Genomic DNA, 17739 nt, shown 5'->3' with positions numbered 1-17739 from the left:
TTTCTTTAATTTCTAGGAAGATCCTGAAAAGAATTGACAGTAGGGCCTCTTTAAAGTTTTGAAAAATAATTCACTACTAGACACATCTTGGCCTTTCGTTGATGCTATTTGTGTGTGAGAGAGACTTGATTACCATTTCAATTCTTTCACTAATGATAGTTCTTCAATTTATGATATTTTTATCTTCCAGTAATAATAGCTCTGGTATCCAGCTCATCTTGGTTAAGTCTTGGCTGGTTTTAGGAGTCCAAATATTCATTCATGACTACTAGGTTTTGTTTCATCGCATAGCTTTTAAAGCAATCTCTGATGAGTCTTTGAATCCATATGGTGTGCTATGTGATTATCTTTCTTTCATATCCTATTTGATTTATTAGGGTTCTTTTTCTTGTGAATTTTGCTAGTAGTTTATCAAGTTTTCTTATTTTTCCATAGAACCAACTCACAGTTTCATTTGATACTTTGAATTTTGGAGTGATTCTAGGTTCTTGATTTTATTTTATTTTGTTTTGTAACTTCTTTCCTCCTACCAAATTTTGTCATTTATCAGTTTCTTTAGTTGTTTATGTGGGACCATTATTTCTTTTTGATAAATGTTTGCAAAGCTATTAACATTTTTTGTTTTGTGAAGTTCTGGTAGCTCATATATCTAATCTCATTTGTTTCCATTTTTATTTCCTCTCTAAAACACTGTTTATCTTCTAATGAGCTATTTAAGAGATGTTTGCATTGTTTCTCTGTCTCTGTGATTAACATCTATTTTCAAGGATTTATGTTTTGAGAAGATAGTTATTATAATTTCTATAATCTTGATTTTCTGTAAATATGTTTTAATTCCAAGCATTTGCTCTATTCTGGAGAATATCCAATGTGTAATAGAGAAGAATATGTACTTGGTTCTTGGTAAATAAAAAACCTGATGTGTATCTATTTATCCCCAGTCTTCCATTTCTTCATTCAAAGCACATATTTCCTTACTAAAGTTTAGTATATTAGATTTATCAAGAGATGTCTGAGTGGTTTTGAAGTATCCTACTATTATTGTATTGCTAACAATATCTGCCTTCAAATGTATTAGCAGCTGTTTAAAGTATTTTTGCTGGCCCTTTTAGGTGCATGTATGTATAGGATTGTGAGTTCTTTGTTGTGTACATGTCCTTTAACCATTAAGAAATGACCTTCTGTGCTCGCTTGGGCGCACATATACTAAAATTGGAACGATACAGAGAAGATTAGCATGGCCCCTGCACAAGGATGACATGCAAATTCGTGAAGTGTCCCATATTTTAAAAAAATGACCTTCTCTGTCACTAGTAATCTTTTTTTTTTAGCATGAGGTCTATGTCGACTGATAAAAGTATGGTTACCCCAACCTTTTTATTGGTATTGTTTCTTGAAAAATTGTCTTTTCACCTTTGACTTTAGTCTGTATTTATTGTGATTGTCCAAACATGTTTCTTGTAAGCAGTAGAATGCTAGATTCAGTTTTGTAATCTCTCCTGGCTCTCTTAATTGGTTAGTTTAGTACATTGTCATTGAGATATTATTTCCATATAGTTTTATGCCATCATTTTTATATAGAAGAGAGAGAAAATAGGAAAAAGAAAGTGAAAGAAAGAGAAGAAGAGGGGAAAAAAGTAAAGAAAGAAGAAAATAAAGAAAGAAAAAGAAAAAGAGAGAAAGAAAGAAATAGAAAGAAAGAAAGAAGAAAGAAAGAAAAAAGAAGAAAGAAACAAACAAACAAAAAAGAAGGAAGAAAGAAAAAAGAAAGAAAGAAAGAAAGAAGAAAGAAAGAAAGAAAGAAAGAAAGAAAGAAAGAAAGAAAGAAAGAAAGAAAGAAAGAAAGAAAGAAAGAAAGAAAGAAAGAAAGAAAAGAAAGAAAGAAAGAAAGAAAGAAAGAAAAGAAAGAAAGAAGAAAGAAAAGAAGAAGAAAGAAAGAAAGAAGAAAGAAAGAAAGAAAGAAAGAAAGAAAGAAATAAAGAAAGAAAGAAAGAAAGAAAGAAAGAAAGAAAGAAAGAAAGAAAGAAAGAAAGAAAGAAAGAAAGAAAGAAAGAAAGAAAGAAAGAAAGGAAGGAAGGAAGGAAGGAAGAAGAAAGAAAGGAAGAAAGAAAGAAGAAAGAAAGAAAAAGAAAGGAAGGAAGGAAGGAAGGAAGGAAGGAAGGAAGGAAGGAAGGAAGGAAGGAAAAGAAAGGAAAATAAGAAAGAAATGTTAATGTCTAAGCCTTAAGGTTTATCTATTCTAACTAATCTTACTTTAGAAAGAACAAAAGCATCCCAATATTTTTCACACTTTCCCAGCAATCTTTGGGTAAATTGCAATGTCGTTTATTTTTATGAATTATTAGTTTAGGTATGATTGAACACAAATTGGAGCCAAGAAAGCACAGTGATAATCTGCTTAAGTTGCTTCTATGAATGATTTCATTACACTTAAAAAGGGACAAGCAGTCTCAGATGCATTAGTGGAGACAAAAATAATACATAACTAAATATTCAAGCCACAATGAACAACAATGGTATCAAGAGACCCAAACTCTAACAAAATGCATTCAAATGGGCCTGTTGTAGTGGCCCATTTAAAAGGGTGGGAAAAGGGTGTTGGTATGGTTTATACTCTAGGAACATGGTGGAGGGAGGTCAACATTGGTTGTGAGATTGGCCCCGATTAAATGTATGTCTAAAACCCAATTGTGAAAGACTTTGTAAATCACAATATTTTTAATAAAATAAAAAATACTAGAAAGTGTCTTTCCCTCATATTCATCCCTAGGTATTTCTACATGTATGCAATATCTGGAATTGTGGTAGTCATCTTGGTACTATGAGGGCAATCCAATACTGAGAACAAAGTAGTATGTAATGTAGAAATAAAAATGTGTTTGATTCACTGATGATATCATTGAGTTGCTAAATGCTGAGTTAACTGAGCATAAAAATGTTAGACAGAGACAGAGAGACAGATAGATAATAGATAGATAGATGATAGTAGATAGAATTTTAGACATTTATTTTGCAGGCAGAAGCATTTATATATATGTATATGTATATATATATATATTTACCATTTAAGTAAATTTTTATTTTGGGATTGTTTTAGTTTTATAAAAATTAAGATGTAATACACAGTTTTATTGTACTCACACTCTTTTCCCTATTATTAATATATAATAAAGTATGTTTGTCACAATAAACAAATATTGATCCATGATTATTAACTAAAGTCATCCCATCATTCTCTTTTCATTGCTATCATTATATTAATATTGATGCTAGATAGTATTAGTTCTAGAAATACTAGACAATCACACATGAAAACAATCCCTTCGACTAACAACAAAGATGAGTTTATCAAGCAGTAAGTAGATCAGAAGGAACCTAGGGACAGTAATAGAGGTTATATTTATTTTGTTGGTGCTTTTATGTATGTCAAAAGCATAAATATTAACAATTTTGTGAATAATATATTGTAATTTAAAATAAGCACTGTTGTAGGGTGTACACCTCACAAATGGTCCTTATGGGGAAGGGCTATGGAGCTTTATCAATGCCAGAACACTGCCAGATTAATTCTCATAACAGTAAGATGAAATGTCTTAAACCCAAGCTACTCAATCCAAAATCAGTTCTATAAATAGAAAAAAACAATATTTTCTTATTTATAAGCTCTCTTAGCTGACAGTTTTGTTGATACAGAACTTAGTCAAAACAAAACTTACTTTTTATAGATTCTTTTGAGTAATACTAGCATATATTAGAGTTTTGTTTCCCTGTTAATAAATGCATATTATTATTCCTCATGATTTTGTATTTTTTAATGTGGGTTACTTGAAGAGAAAAAGAGGTTTTCTTATTTTTAAAGAAGTATTTTAAATACTTCTAAAATTCCTGTGGAATAACAAACCCCACTCCTACATAGTCAAAGTAATTCTAGGGGAAAAGAAAATGGGAGGTAAAAATCTCCCCAACCTCAAAGTATAGTACAAATCTATGGTTCCTCAGGTTTATGGAAAGCTAATCATCTTTTTATATAGTAGAGCAAGTTTTGGAAAAACTGAGCAGCCACATGCAAAATAAAAATGAACTCAGACCCTGTTCTAATGGAAATGTCAACTGATAGAATTTTATTAAAAATAATCACTGTCACTTTGTACCTTAAATATAACTGTGGAAAACTTGTAATTCACATTGCTCACAGTAAATGAAAAATAAAAATAAACTAAGAATTAAGGAGGCTGTAATGATATTAGAGCAGGTGGGGCATTTGCTTTGTATGTGGCCAATATAGGCTCAATCCCCAGCAACCCATTTTGTGTCAGCCAGGAATGAATACCATGCAAAAACAAGCCCTGAAAACTTCTAGGTGTGGCCAGAATAAGAAACAATAAGAAACAATAAATTCCTAAAAATTTAGGCTTCATACACTCCACCAATTCTAATTCTTAATATATATGACAAGTGTGGTCCCCAAATAGAGAAAAGACATTTATACCCATGCATGTCCCCTGCAGTACTATCTACAATAGCCAAAATCCAAAAACAATAAAGAAAGGTCCAGGAATAAATGACTGGATACAAAACTATGGTATATAGAATATTACTTGGCCATATTAAGATGAAATCATGCAATTTGCTTCTGTATGGATAGATCTGAAGAGTATCATGCTGAGTGAGGTTAGTCAAAGGGAACCAGGCACATACATAATGATATCTCTCATAGATATCAACATAATGCTGGAATAACCAATGCTCAAAGACTAATGAAAGCAAGAATATGAGAACTAGTCTTCAGTTGAAAACATGTCACATGGGGGAGGATGGAGATTGGACAGGAATGGGGACTTCAATTATGATGTAGAGAGTGTTTAACCAGGAAGAGGAGGGCCACTGAAATTTGTAAATGTTATGTATGAAACTCTATAAGTAGCAGTACTATAAACCACAGTGCAAAAACAAAAATGTGACTCCAATAGAGGTGGTAAGAGCATCTAAGTGTGAATAACTGTAAATTCATGGTGACTAAATTTTTTAACAAATATATAAGGTCATCTAAAAAATAATCCAGAGATCTTTAGCAACATGTCCTTGTATTATCAGTGTTTCTGTGAACAAAATGCATTTAAATTTGTTTATATCTGTTATGAATTTTCTACGTAAGAGTAAAACACATACTTACCATGCTTATTTTTGAGGTTTTCTATTCATGATTACATAAATATGCACTTACTGCTGTGACTCTATGTACTTGGGAATTTCTGCTGCTTCTGTATAGATTTGATATGTTTTTACTTGAGACTCCATTGCCAACAAAGAGTCATAAGATTCTTGAAATTTGTGATTGTTCCTTAGAACCTGATAGGTGGTAGGCTTATAAGGTAAAATTTAAATTATGGCATCAAAGAAAATAGACATGGATTCCATAACTCATTTTCAGATCATGAGCTAATCCTAAGATTACTGAAACCATAAAGCAGGAAAATTACAGCAGCATATTAGTAAAGTACCATATCAAAGACTTATGAAGGAAAAAACAACTTAATTTGTCATTTACAATATCTCGAGCTCAGCATAAGGAAAAAGTAAAAATAAAAATCTCGAAATTATGCCTCTAAAATAGGAAGAATGGAAGCTAGCCTAGCTTCCATGATTAAATCTTTCCTCTTATGCCTCTAAAACAGGTGAGTTGAAACTCTAACCTGAAGCTGAGGTGTATTCAGGGATTCTGTTAAAACATAATTATATATAAAAACAAATACATCTACAGTCTGTAGATTAGAAAATAACAATAATAAGTATATGATGCCAACTCTCCTATAAATTCTACTAACATTGGTGCAGTTCAATTTTTTTAAAATCTAACATCCCTATAATGGAATTACTCTGCACTCAATTCTTCCTAGACTTATGAAAATGAGTTTTGGCAAGAGTATGCTAGAATATAGTTACTGAGAGGATATGGTTGAAGACTGGCAGATAGATCATAAGACTGAGTGATATTCTATTTTTCTTTGGGCATGATAAATGAGTTTAGTTTAAGTCCACTGTACTCCAGTGCCCATATCTTTAAAATGTAAATTCCAATGCATTTCACAGGTACATTGACCAGTTAGTTTAATTAGTCAATGCCTGTCAAGCATTCTGAGTTTCTTAAAAAGGCAAAGTTCTGATTGCCATTGGTAAATATTAATTATATGTGCTTATACAGAACCTTTCATCTTAGGAGCTGAGCATATGTTAGCTAGGTTCAATGACTGGTCTTTGGCATTTACATAGTGCTTCATCTATTTTGAAAATCTTCATTGCATTTATTAAACACTGCATCATCCTTTGAGCCAGACTGATCCCTTCATTTTTAAAAGATGAAACTAGTAAATCATACAGTTGATTAAAACATTACAACCTAACTTTTAAATGACTATATGAATTTCCTTATAAATACCCAAGTAGATCTACATGTATCCTGAGGCTCAAAATTTGTTTCCATTACTCAAAGAGTATTTTTGGAGCTGGTCTATGAGTATAACAAAGAAATCATCCCCTCTTCTTTTTTTTTGCATAATCTACAAATGGAATTCTGGAGAGACTCAAACGTGATTTAGAAGGAGAAACAAGAATCAAAGTCCTCAAAGGTCCCCATCATTGGTTCTGCCATTAAACACAAACCAGTTTGGTTAAATGAGTAGAGTAATAGCCCCATTGAGTTAAATTAGGTACCTAGTCCAGGGGACCAAGGTCCCCCCAAACCTGGTGGGTCTTCAAGGCCATGCCTGGTTAATTGGGCCCTGGGGGGAGGGGGGGAGAAATTCCTCCCTAGGCATCCAAAAACTACAGAGGCTCGGCTGGGCTCAGAGCACTCCGCATGCCAGGATTTCTGGGTGTCTTTGCCTGGTATGTTGGGGGCTCTGGGCAGGACAGCTAGCCACAGGCCCCCTGAGCTGACCACCTAGTCCAGGGGACCAAGGTCCCCCCAAACCTGGTGGGTCTTCAAGGCCACGCCTGGTGAATTGGGCCCTGGGGGGAGGGGGGGAGAAATTCCTCCCTAGGCATGCAAAAACTACAGAGGCACAGCTGGGCTCAGAGCACTCCGCATGCCAGGATTTCTGGGTCTTTGCCTGGTATGTTGGGGGCTCTGGGCAGGACAGCTGGCCACAGGCCCCCTGGGCTGACCACCTAGTCCAGGGGACCAAGGTCCCCCCAAACCTGGTGGGTCTTCAGGGCCACGCCTGGTTAATCGGGCCCTGGGGGGAGGGGGGAGAAATCCCTCCCTATGCATCCAAAAACTCCAGAACCGCACGGGGGCGCGTACTTCATGTATTCAGACTATTCCTTATTCTTATGTTATGTTTTGCATATACAGAATGTTCATTTTGTATTCTGCCCTTTCCCATACCCATACAAAGCTCTTTTTTACTCCTTAACTCTCTAACCCCCTCTCAAACATCACTAACCTACATTACTCTTTTTAACTTCAGTAGTGTACAATCCTAATCACAGTCCAAAGCTGTGCATTGTGTGTGACAACCCCAAACTGTTTCAAGATACATAAAATGGACACGTATTTCTTTAGAATATTTTGTGGTTTTTTTCGGACAGCTATAATTCTTACTAAATTTTGTCTTATACAGTGATGATTCTAACCACTTTTTACCACTTTTTATCTTCTCTTTTTGAGCTGTTTAACAAGGAATTTTGGTGGAAGAGTCCCCCAGTTTAATGCTTATGATTGAACCATGTCATGGGAATCATTGGAATTGTTCTTATGGCCCCCATATGCGCCAATAACACCACGTGGCATTGTTTCTTATTTGCATAGGCACATTAAAATGGGAAAATACTATACATACAAATAAGATCCTATCTAATAGAAATTGGAACACACAAATCTTGTAGTGCAGAGGGACCTTACACCCTGAACATTGACATAACGACCTGGCACAGACCTCAGAAGAAAGGGCATAATCCATTCTCCCCTGAACCAGGGAAGCCATCCACAAAACATCCAGGCTGGTCTATAACATCACCTGGAAGCAATCCTCTACCACGGAAGACCTACACTGCTCAGACTTTGACCTGCTCAAAAGAGACTTCCCTTAACACTGAGAAGACTTAACAATGACAACGACCTGCTTACAGGACAGGGCTCCCTGCATTGCCCTTTGATTGTGAGGTGAAAGGAGAGGATGCTCCACATCCTGACTTCAATGTAAGATATGCAGATTCCAGGATCTTTAATACAGAAACATGATACCAACAACAGAGACTGTGTGAAAAATAAAAGTGTGTTGGCACTACAGACAATGTATTGGATTGGACGGTCTAGCTTGCCTGAAGCCTAGACTTGGTCTTGTGCCAGGAAACTTCAGGGGTCGGGTCTCTTTGTACTTAGGCCAAGGTTATTTCTTTCCATATCCCTCATATTTTGGTGGGCCTATGCAAACAACAATTGCCACTCTAACACCATTTTTACTGTGCTCCTTTGACTCTAATCCTTAAAAAGAACTCACTTAAAATTTGAGGTTAATGTAAGCTAATATGCATGTATATGGAAATGTAAGAAAATACTATGCCTGTAATGTTTAAGGAGTTACGTAAGTTTTATGGCTTCAGATTGCTTTGTGTACTGTTAAGAAATATTATAATGTGTTACAATCTGGGGACTTGAGGGACAAAGTAATTGTACATGGATTCTGTCTTATTTATCTTAATGTTCTTTGGCTGAAATTTCAAAGTTAAGATATCAGCAAGGGGACTTCTGAGAATTATGTTATGGGTGATGGTCCTTCCACTGTAACTTTACCTTGTCCTCTTTCTTTGCATTTATTATTTCTCATAATAAAAAAAAAGAAATTAGGTATTCCTCATTGAACTAGCCAGTTCATCTAATAATATACTTTGGAAAAAGGTTAATTTTGACATCTTTCATCTATAAAATAAAGATTAGATGACTGAGATTATCCTACAGAGATTAAAAAAACAATTTAGTTTACTTGAGAGAATATTTAAATCACTTTGCTGAATTGATAAATGGTTGCTTTGTATTGGTTGATATAGTAAAATGAATCCCTAAAATACAATTTCTGTAGTCAGTGTTGTGAGAAGCTACTGAAGAGTACCTTGAAGGACCAAAGTATTAATTCTCCTAGTTTCTGAGGGCAATGGTCATTGATATTTCAGCGATACTTGCATTCAGCTAAAGAGTCACTTCTCCCAAGGTCACATATGCTCAGTAGTATGCTGGATCTAGGTTGCACTATTTTAAAAAATGTTATGGTTAGATCTTCAGGGACTTTGTGAAATACTTAGGCTCACGTGATAACTTTAAATCACCCGTGCTTTGAGTGATTACACAATAGAAATCAGCAAAGACTGTAAGTCAGGATTGGCAAACTGGCTCTTAAACAATTTTTATAATGGTATCCCTTTCTCTAGCTTAGCCAGTGGTCATCAAGAAGTCTTCAAGGTCAACACTACTTACCTCAAACTTTGGTAACTTTTAAGAACCATATCAGCTCCAAAGACCTCATTGAGACTAGCTGAATCAAATGAATCTTCAATTATTTTCTCTACTCAATCTTATGCTTTTTCTTCCTCGTGTGTCCTTGAGGAACATTTATCCCCAATAAATGTGTTACCAAAAAAACCCTCCATCCTATGGAACTTTTCTTTTTCTATGCAGACTTGTTTTACTGGATTAGAAGCCACGATATTGTGTATGAACTTCTCATTTGTCTATCTTTATAAGTTTCCACTTCCAGTATGGAAATATGAACCCTTTGAAGTCAGGAACTTATTTTTATATACTGGTAAAATGGAAACTTCATTTTCCATGGAGAAATGCATGTCTGGAAACAAACGCAGATGCAGGAAATAATCCACACATGCTTAAGAGGATACAATCTATTCAGAAACTCCCACATGTGAGCCTTTCACTCCTAAGAAGGAGATAGGTCAGTGGTGGAAACTTAAACTGCAAGCAGATTTCCCCTAAGACCTGGGGTCTTTATCAGCAAGCACCAAAACACACCCTGGGCTGGAGAATAGGTGGTCTAAAGCACCAATACAAAGGATGCTTCCATCCAAAGATTCTTCCGACCAATGAGTACCAATCAGATCCTGATTTTCTGGTCAATCCAACATTTCTCCCTTTATAACTATATAAAAATGCATAAATATGAGGTAAAACCAAGTAATTCACATCCCAAGATTCTAAAAAAAAAGTAGATGCCTCTAACTAAAAGCTAAAAAGGGGTAGCAGTATTTTGCATATGCATGCAAAATTTGGAAAAATAGAAAAAAATTTCTGGCCTAAAAATCAGGTGACCCCATGAAGCATTCTGCCATAAGACCAACTACAGGCCCTAGCTTGACTAACCTCAAAGTCATCCTTCATGTTCCTATTAAAGGTTCTCTTCAATTGTGATTGTTGCTGTCTGGTTTCAGTAATTAGAGATATTGGTGTTAACACATGTATCATGTTGAAGTTAGGATGACTTGAGGCATTATTTGGTTTAAACTTACTGTTAGATGGTGAGGCAGGGAAAACTGCCTTCATAGCATTTATTGCCAATTTCCAAGTCACTGTTAGTCTTGTGTATGAGGCCACTCTGGAGCAAGTAGGTGCCAAGGCTGTTTCAGGGCCTGTCCTAGTAGAAGGTCAATTTCTGGTGTAGGTGCAGAAACCTGTGCCAGATTCAAAGATGAAACCCAAGATTCAGGGTGATTGGCCAACGTTTGAGCAACTAAAGCCTAAGTCAAATCACTATGGCATATGTTCAGTGTGGAAGGCCCCCTGTAGCAAAAACAATTTGGAGTTCTCATCCTTAATTGATAATAACTCCTCTTTGTATCTAATATTTTCTGATTTTAATGTACCCATGCAAAAGGAATGGTGCCACAGAATACTATTTAATCCTTAAGGGGAAATAATAAACCAAACAATACCAATAACCTATTTCTATTGAAAATACAAAACTCTAATGATACTAATTTTACTATGTACTATGAATTTCTACTAGCAAATCTAATGCAAAGAGGGAAACTATAACTATATAAATAAATATACAATAAAGAATATACATATTGAAAAAAGATACAAAAGAGTTATACATATTCCCTATAAGTCTTTTGAAATAGTCTGAGGGGAAGATAAATTCTGGATTACGTTAGCTGGCAATGTGGTCTATGAAGTCTGAAAAAACAGATCATAGAAGTTATGTATCAGGAAATGTCCTATAGCTGAGGATCTCTCAACAGCCGAAATGAGTTGTGGGCAACAGTCTATGGTGAAAGGAAGTGGTAAAAAAAATGTGACCGCCAAGAACACATCAGCAGTAGTGGTGGTGGCATGTTCTTCCAGTGACCAAGAAAGGAGCCAGGGCTGGAGGTGGAAGTTTCTGAGGAGATAAGAACTGAATTAAAAAGAGTTAACTAGGGCCCGGAGAGATAGCTCAGCAGCGTTTGCCTTGCAAGCAGCTGATCCAGGACCAAAGGTGGTTGGTTCGAATCCCGGTGTCCCATATGGTCCCCCGTGCCTGCCAGGAGCTATTTCTGAGCAGACAGCCAGGAGTAACACCTGAGCATCGCCGGGTGTGACCCAAAAACCAAAAAAAAAAAAAAAGAGTTAACTAGGAAGATATAATAAACCAGGGCTGAGAGTGAAAGAAAATAGAAAATAAAGGACTAAGACCAACAGAAGGGCTATATACAACATAGACAGACAGACATGACATGCAATACTGATGGGCATTAAGCAAACATAGGGGTAGCCATCACACACACATTCATGCACACATGGGTCCATAAGTTGCAGTTGAAAAACTGCCCCAGATGTAATGGGTCAAAGCCTTCAAAACATAAAGCTGGCATGTTAGGTGTAAAAGTTCTCTAATTCCTTGAAGTAATTGATGTTGATGGAGGGAACCTTTGCTGAAAAAAAGCTTCATGGTCTAGAATGAGCACAGAACACTCCAAAAACATAGATTTCAAGTGTAGAATACTTAATAATATGTAATTAGCACTGTAAAATGATCCTACACATTAGTGTTAATATCACATGTTTTGAACATCTAGGTTGTTTTCCTGAAGGCAAACTGAGAACAAAGGCATATGATATAGTAGAAAACTAGCAAGAATTAAAAGTAAATTGCAAAAATGTATTCAATGACTGAGCACTGTAGCAAGAGTCCATGACATTGAGATACCTTATCAAAGGATCTGTATAGAGAAACATTAGATCATAAAAGCAGGTATAGTTAAATAAAAATTAGTAATTTAAAGTATTTGCTAAGAAGTATCATACCAAGCACTGTATTAGGAGTCCAATGAAACATATCACTGTAATGAGAAACCAGAATATCTAACTTATATATTCAAAGATCATTGTGAACACAAGCATTAAAATATAATTATAAACATAATAGAATAGAAATTAAGACACTGAAACTTTCTGCTAATAAGCACTGTAGTAGAAGTCCATGACTTCTAAATGCATCCTGAAGTTGTTGGTAAAAACGTTAACACATTATTATAGACATCTAAAATGAGCATTCAGTTGAATATCTGCTAGTCTAAACAGCTGTATTTGTTGCTGCAGGTTTCTGAAAAAAGAGAAGATCCATTTAAAAATAAAAGGATATAAACTGCTGAATAGTTCACTGATGAGTTGGAGATTTCTAAAATTTCTTGATCATCAAATTTAAACCAACGTTATTTTGATGCATTTTCAGAATGGGCTTTGCAATGACCCTTTTCCATTTCACCATTTGTTTTTAAACAGAGTAAGTTGTATTCATCAGGGTTTTTCTTAGAGTCCATAGTGTACTGAGATAAGCCAAGGTTTTCTAAAGCAAAATCCATGGAAGTATGTAGTTTTTTTCATCTTGCCATCGTAAAAAAAAAAAAAAGTGCTTCAAATATATTAAGAGCAAAGGTGGTAATTCCTAGATTTTTGTTTTTTAAGGAATCCTGCTGTGAATTGTAGTGGCTGAAATAGCCCTCTTATTGTCTCTCAGTTCTTCTTTGAAAAAACACTGTAAGGAAATCTTGCAGCATGCATCATACAGGCATTTTAGTACTGAGTTCATGTGACAAGTGTTGCCTAAATTATGAAATCTGTGAAAGCAGAAAGTTACCTCATCTATAGAATTACTGTTATGGACCTGGTCATTTCCACTCCTGATATCCTCTACCTCATTGGGTAGTGTCAGCTTATTGTCCTGGTTACGTGTTGAGGTCACAGTTGTTTTGTGCTGTCATCCTGTTGAGTAACATGTGTTGATTCTGAGGGGAGAGTTTCTGTCTTATTATGCACTGGTGTTTGAGTTTTTTCATTTGTGAGAATCCATTTTTACCCAAATAGGTGAATTAATTGTTTCTTATTAAGCTGAGCATCTGTAAAGTGTCTTTCTGCAACTGTATATGTCTCTCCTTGGAATAAATTTAAGAAGTTTGATGAAAATAATATGAGGATAAAAATATTCATTGTGGCATGCCCTTTTTCTATATTTTAATAATTGAATTTTGAGGGTTCTGAAAATTCTTTCAACTATGATTTGTCCCTGTGGATTATAGGGGATTCCAATGATATATCTTATTTTCCATTCTTTGCAAAATGATTGAAAAGTTTTACTGGTGTAGTCAGGGCTATTGTCCATCTTTCTGGATTGGGTAAAACCCATAACAGAAAACCATCGTAGCTTGAAGATGAAAATATCTTCATCTCATTCAGAAGCCATTGGTGCTCCCCATGTGAAATGAAAATAAATATTCAACACCAAGTGGAAATAGGGTTTCTTTGGAAAGAAGTTGACATGTCTAATAGTCACTTGCCATAATTCATTTGTCTGTAAACCTCAGAGTTGGCCCCAGCTACATGTGTTCTTTTTATTTAAAGGCATACAAATGATACTTTTTTGACTATATGGCTAGGTTCCCTCCAGGTAATATGATACTTATGATACATACAAACTGCAGGTGTTTGTAGTGCTGCATATTCTTCTGCAGGTGACTTAAATATTGGCATGGACAGATGATCAGCAGTTTTATTTCCTAGATTCATTGGCCCTGGGAGGCCAGAGTGGGCTCTTATGCAAGTGATGAAAATTGGCTCAGATCATTTTTGCAGAAGTGCTTGTAATTGCTGCAACAAATCTTGAAAAACCTGGTTATGAGAATTTAAAGAGATGGTTACTATGCATGACTATGCAATGCATGGCTCTGAAGCATGTGATAGTAAGTAATTTAAAGCTCCAAGTTTCGCTTGTTGAGCAGTCTTGTAATTAATATACACTGTTGTGATCAGTGAAGGGCTAGTTATCATCCTGGTGACAATCCATCAAGGTAAATTACAGGGGCATCAGGTATATGTGGGAGGAATGGAAAATAGAAGAAAACAGAAAATATATCCTTTTACAGAATTTCCAGAGCTTTTCAGCAAAATAATGGGAAAACCTTCTTTTTTTTTTGTGGTTTTTGGGTCACACCCGGCAGCGCTCAGGGGTTATTCCTGGCTCCATGCTCAGAAATTGCTCCTGGCAGGCACAGGGGACCATATGGGACACCGGAATTCGAACTGATGACCTCCTGCATGAAAGGCAAACACCTTACCTCCATGCTATCTCTCCGGGCCCGGAAAACCTTCTTTTGAAAATTCAGAAATCTTTTGTTGAAGGGGATAACTGAGAAGTAGTATACATACTATTTTCTCTTTTGGAATTGGCTATACTATTATTTCAGGATCATAACATAACAAGAAAACTGATCTGAGCTTTGCTTTGATGCTAAGAGCGTGATTAAGTTTAAATAATAAAAAATGTGTGAGGTTGTTAAATAAACTAACCCATTCTAGATGTCCAGATAGTTAAGCTATAGCACCCATAGGAGAATGAGGGTTTAGAAAAATTAAAAGCCACAAAATCTCTCCAGGTATAAACCTGGAAATATATGAGTTTTGGAGCTAGTTCATGAAACAATCTAATTCCTGTTAGGCCTTTTGATTTAAATATTTGGGGTTATTTTAGTCCAGATTTCTTTCCAAAGCACTAAATAAGTGCTGAGTTCTGAGGTTTGGAATCCTAATGGAGGATGAATCCAATTTATATCACATAAGAGTTTTTGAAAATCATTGGGTCCTTAGATTTTTCTGAAAAATAGAAATACTTGGGGACACACTAAAGTAAATTCCAGTATGAACCCCAAAATACTGAAGTGGAGGCAAAGTTTGTTTTTTTTCCCTGTGACTACTGTTAAATCAGCAACCAAAAAGTAACTGATGACATACATATTCATACAAACACTGTAATTCTCTGTCGGTAGAGCAGACCATCAGAATGTCATCCATAGAGTGGACCAAATATGCCCAGAGAAACTTTTGCAAGCTAGATATAAGACCACATCAACAAAATATTGGGACATGGTGAGTGAGGTCACCATGCCCTAAGGAAAAACCATCCATTTATTCCACTGCATGGGGACTTGTTGAAAGAAGGAACTAAAAAGGTAAAATGCTGTCTTTTGACTGAATGGAATAATTATTATAAAAAGTCTTTTGATTTAAATAATATCAAAGCCCAGTCTTTTGGAATGGCTACTTATAAAGGTAAGTCATTCTGTAATTTTCCATAGAAAACATAGATACATTGACAGTTCTTACATAAGATAAAAGTCTCCAGCTACCTGACCTTTTTGAATAAAATGATGAGGAAATTCCATTCAGAAAATGTTTAACTGTATCCTAGTCTTAGCTGCTAGCCAACTAAGTTTCTCAGTGCCTTTAGTTTTGTGTTGTTCATAGGCCACTGGGGAATCCAGATTGGAATATTTTATTGCCATATGATTAGAATGGGTGAAAATTAAACATATGAGCAAACATATGATGGGGTTTGGGTGTGGGATGTGATATTCTTCCCTCTAGTGCTTATGCAAATCGTGGCCCCAGAGGTTCAAAGAAACTGAAATGGGTGTGGTATAAAAACAACCTATTGATTTTCCAGTCCTAAGCACTTGAAAGCCTAGTACTATGGTGAAAAGATGCTAGGGGAAAACACCACCTATTCCCTCCAGGTTATAAGGTATATCTTGCAAAGCCCAATTGCAGGGCCTGTGTTTTCCTGTGTTTAAAAGCAATCACAGTAATTTCAGCGTCAAAGTCAAACATCCTGTCCTAAAATTTAAGGGTTAACATTGGAATTTCTTCTTTAACCTAACTGTAACTTCTTTAACTTAACTGTAAAAGCTATTAATGGATTAGCATAAGTATCAATGTTTATTGTTCGAAAACCCTCTTCCCTGATGCATTCTTATTTGCTAGACCTAACATAAGGAAGTAATAAAATTTGAGCTTTTTTAAAAGTCCATACTGCGGGTATGGAAACAAGAGCTATTCTTTCTCTAACTTGGTCAGAATTTATAATTCCCAGATGAACAGAAATCCCTTTGAATCAGATTGCTTCTTCCTATTATCACATCCACAGTTCCTGAAGAAATCGACCCTTTTATGCCAGATCTTATCTTGTAAGGGCACTGAGCTGCTATTATGTTTAATTTTTCAGGGAAGGGTATATCGAGGGAACAGCTTCTTGAAGCAGCAGGCTTTAATGAGTTTGTGCTGTATAGTTCTCTTAGGCTGGGCTAGGAAAATGAATTATTGACAAAAAAGTTCCCTGAAATTGTGGGCATGGAATTTTCCCCTGACAAATCCCAAGACAGGATGATTAAATCTTGGCCCTGAGGTCTATAGCAGAAAAGAATGGCAACCTGCTATCTCTATGTAAATGCCCCAATTTGCCACAATTAAAACATCTGACCTGAAATCCCAGGGCTGGTTTTGGACCTCTTTCCCTGTCGTAGATATGTTAAGAAGATGATACATAATCTTTAGCCCAATGGAATTCTTTGCCACACCTCAGGCAAAGTCCTGGTGGTCTTCTTGGGTGAAAGCCACCTATCTTATTCCCTGGAGTTTGCATCTGAATAGCATATATGTCTCCATAATTGAACATAATATATAGCCTGACAATTTTCAATGGCATTTGCAAAGGCTACAGTTTTTGTCAGGAGTTGTTGAACATCCGTTTCTTTAATCTGCCTTCTAGTAGGCTATATCCATTTCCCCAGAATGACTGTATATGACTTAGTAGCTGTTCAATTTTTTTCCAAGCTTTCAATGGAAGTTCCCTGACAAATCCCAAATCAGCACTGGGGTAGTTTACTTGCTTACTTATTTCTCAGAAGACAAGTGACTCCTGCAAGCATCCCTCCAGAATGTCATAAGCCATTAATTTTAGTCTTAGAGAACTAAAAATTTTAGTCTTCAGAAAACCACATTCTCCACTACAAATACAGGGAGAAACTCAGGAGGTCTTAGAGTATTGAAATCCTGATGGGTCCAACACCCAATGTCACTCAAGTACCAAGAAATTCAACATAAAACAGAGAAAGAATACCATACTCTAAGAATGCTTTCTTAAATCAACCCGAGGTATTCCATACCTAAACCTTCATAGGTTGAAGTTTGATTGTTTTTCTGATGAGGGTATTTGTTTCTGATTCTGTGTTAATGCCTATTTCCCTAAGGAATATCCTTTGCAGTTGATTGTTTTTCTGATGGAGAAGATTTATTTTTGATTCTGTACTCATACTAATTTCCCTGATAATTAGCTATTGTGGTGGGGGTGTGTTTGTTCCACACTCTAGAGATTTTCAGTGGGGGTGATAATCTTATATATCTACTTTCTGATTCAGCAT

General features: G+C 35.7%; 1 non-coding gene across 1 annotated transcript; it reads left to right on the top strand.

Moving 5' to 3' along the window:
• Nucleotides 1-1183: 1183 nt before the first annotated feature.
• LOC126000154 (U6 spliceosomal RNA) lies at nucleotides 1184-1289 on the top strand. The gene has a single exon (XR_007492517.1). It is a non-coding gene; the product is annotated as a U6 spliceosomal RNA (small nuclear RNA).
• Nucleotides 1290-17739: the final 16450 nt, after the last annotated feature.

Source organism: Suncus etruscus, chromosome X, assembly GCF_024139225.1.
Source record: "Suncus etruscus isolate mSunEtr1 chromosome X, mSunEtr1.pri.cur, whole genome shotgun sequence".
NCBI classification, from domain to species: domain Eukaryota; kingdom Metazoa; phylum Chordata; class Mammalia; order Eulipotyphla; family Soricidae; genus Suncus; species Suncus etruscus.
This window is presented reverse-complemented; position numbering and strand designations above follow the sequence as displayed.